The sequence below is a fragment of the Solanum tuberosum genome, unplaced genomic scaffold, assembly GCF_000226075.1.
Source record: "Solanum tuberosum cultivar DM 1-3 516 R44 unplaced genomic scaffold, SolTub_3.0 scf00110, whole genome shotgun sequence".
Lineage (NCBI taxonomy): Eukaryota > Viridiplantae > Streptophyta > Magnoliopsida > Solanales > Solanaceae > Solanum > Solanum tuberosum.
In genome coordinates, this window is record NW_006239037.1 from 915,529 (window position 1) to 919,015 (window position 3,487).

The window sequence follows — 3,487 nt, forward strand, 5'->3', positions numbered from 1 at the left end:
ATATAGATATTTGGTGCCCGTGATAAATATTAATTTTTTTTGTTTTAATTTATGTGATATAAATGGAATTTGAATATCAGTCGATTTTTTATATGTTTTCTTAAAAATATATTTGAAGTTATTAAATTGTTGTGATTTATAGTATTTTTGCGTTAGTTTTGAATAATATAGGTTACTCATGTTTCAATTCACGTGAATAATCATAAATATTTTCAGTTGTTAATTTATTGTGAATTCTAGAAATTTTGACGTTATTTTCAAATAGTACATGTTACTTATTCTATTCCAATTAGTCAACCAAATTTCTTATATGATTTTAAAATATTTTTAATTGCTAATTATTGTGATTTATAGCATCTTTTATGTAACTTTTAATAATATATAATTTGTTCAAATTCATATGACAATGATAAGATTTCAAGAGTCAACGCAATAAAAATTTATTTTTTTTAAAAAGTTGTACCTCTAATATATTTTGTAGCTAAAATATACTCTCTCCGTCCACTTGTATTTGTCATGTTGCGCTTTTTGAAAGTCCATTTGACTAATTTTCAAAGTTAAATCAGATTGTATTAATTCGATATTTAAAAAATAATAATTTAATATGCAAAATATACACAAAAAGTACTATAAATTGTAATTTTTTGCCGATGAATATGATGAAAAAACACATTGTAAAATATTAGTTAAAATTCTTATAGTTTGACTCTAAAAAGGAAATCATAACAATTAAAAGTGCATAGATTGAGTAATAAATAGGTAATTAAATTTCAAGAAAATTAAAATAAAAAGTTGAAAAAAAGAATTAGATAAACAACATATATAAATAATAAAATGGGGCTCAAATGAGGTCAAACTTTTTGGCTAATAAAGTAGTAGGTAATTAATGGTGTTAAATTGTCCAATAATATAAAATTTTTAAAGGTACAACCATAAAAGAAGAATGTACAACACTATGAAACACATATCATCCAACACTTGTCATGTGCTAAGTAGTAGATATTCCCACTTATTATATATAGTAATGTATTAACCGGAAAAAAAAGAAGGAAAAAAGAGAAGATGGTTGTATTTATATTTGAAAATATATGACTTAAATTAATAAGAGATAATTTGATAAATATATCTTTTTGGTAATGATAATTTTGTCTTTAAAAATTAATTTTCTACTTCTTCTTATTCTTCAAGAATATTTATTTTCCGAAATAGCAAAATTGCTCAAAAACACTTTTTTTTTAATCATCGGATACATTCCTCCCCTCTTTGATACATCTCTTTCCTCTCGGATACATCCCCTCTTTGATACATTCCTCTCCTATGTATTCAGATGTCTTATCCCTCTCTGATACATCCCTTTCCTTTCGGATACGTCCCTCCTTTATGTATCCGATGTCTGCTGATATAATTATCCGGAAGTTCGATGCATCCGAAATCCATAAAATTTAAGGAATTCTTATCATTTAAAAAATAGTAGGAAAATAATGTAATTAACTCTTAACACTATAAAATTTATTTATGTAAATTATACATTTTGAAATTGAAAGACAGCTACTTAATAAAACAGGCATAATTATTTTTGAAATTCAATTTGATAGTGAAGTATTATCCTTGAAATGTTAGAATCTTTTTTAGATTTCTTTGTGGGCTCCTTTTGGTGGAAGGAATGCGACCTTATAATTTCCAAATTAATCTTAAATATTTTCCTATGTTGGCATATCTAAGAAGATTATATTTTAAGCATACAATCATTTTCATTCTTGTGACCTCTTTTGACCATGATTTGAAATTAAAAGTTAGAAATTTTGTTTTAACAGGTATTTCGAAGTTCAAAAATTGTATTTTTTTTTTTATAAATATAAAAATTCATTATTTGTGAAAACAAAATACATGTTTTGTTTTCCAAATTAATGCTCGTAATTCTAAGTTATTTTAAAATTTTAAATACAGAAAATTTTATAAAGATTCTACTGATTCAATGAATCAATAATACTAGTAACTAGTAAATTTGCCACTAATATTAATTTAAATACTCAAATTATGATTTGTTCCAGTTGAGCACCTAAACACGTGATTAAATGCTCCTATTAGACCCTTTTGATTTAAATTTTACATGTATTCTTGAACACATTACGTAAATAAGTTAATCATTTAAAATGTATGATGTCATTTAATTACACGCATTAGCTTTACTAGGATGTAAAAACCTCAAGTTTGTTCCAATTAAAGCTATTGCTTATAATTAAAAAAGGTTCTATATTTTAAAGTAGTTAACTTATTTATATTGAAAAACACACATAATTTTTCTTTTCAATATTCAAAGCAAAACTATTTAAGAGAAACACTTTATCATATGTTTAGAAGTTCAATTGAAACAAGTGGTAGTTGAAGCATATAAATAAAATTTATTGATAAATATAAAAAAGGGAAAAGGGTCAAAAATACCCCTCAACTTTGGATGGGTCGGGCATTGGGTTTAAAATGGGGAATGGGTCTTTTTTTAAAATTTGGGTTAAACTGAGTCATTTTGGGGTTTTCCATCCAATTGAGGGGTAAATTTGGTGAAATTAGTAACGGGAGGGGTAAAAATAACTTCATTTTAACGGCGAGGGCGTAGTCAAACAATAAACCAAAGTTGAGGGGTATTTTTGACCCTTTGCCCTCAATTGGATGAAAAATCCAAATCAACTAAAACTACCCAATTTCAAGTAAATGACCCGATTTTCTCTTTTAATCCAAACCGACCCATTTATATCAAATTAGAACCCTAAACCCATCTCTCTAATCTTCTCCATCTCCTTCTTCCATTGAAACACATACTACTAAAATTGACAACAAATATTTTGTAGTTAAACTAATGCATATTTGTCCTTCCTACTAAAATTGCACCACTAGTCGGAGCTTGGAGCTCGTTCAATCATCGGATTTTGCTTTCCTGCGGGCAGATCTGAAACTATGATATTGCTTGCTTGTTGAGCCTAGCCAGATATGAAGTTGTGGCTGTTGTTTTCGAGCCTTGATTCTCGCCTGATTGTGTTGTTGGTTTGATCTGTTACCGTGCTTCAGTTGTTTTCCGATGGGGTTTTGGTCGGGGTTTTGTTGGTTGGTTGTTTGGAGGTCGGAGAACTGGTGGTCTGGTGGTCATTTGCTGGTTGTTTTAGCTTGGGTGATGGAGGTCTGGGTTCTGGTGGGCTAAAGTGTGGTTTTACCACTGGATTTGGCGTGGAGAGGGTGGTGTTTGAGAGCTGTTTCAAGTCGGTTTCGCGGCTGTTTGAATGATTCCGACGGTGGGTAATTTGCTTAATGTTGTTCCAGCTTGAAACTGGCCGGAAATGGAGAAGAAAGATCTTGTTGTCGTCAATGGAAAGTAGAGGAAAATGGGTTTGTTGTTAATGTTTTTTGCTTGATGTCGTTTCTGGTTCTTGGGGGTTTTTAGTGGTGGTTTCAGGTGGTCGTTTGGAGGTTGTTTTGGTGGTGTTTCGCCGGAAAA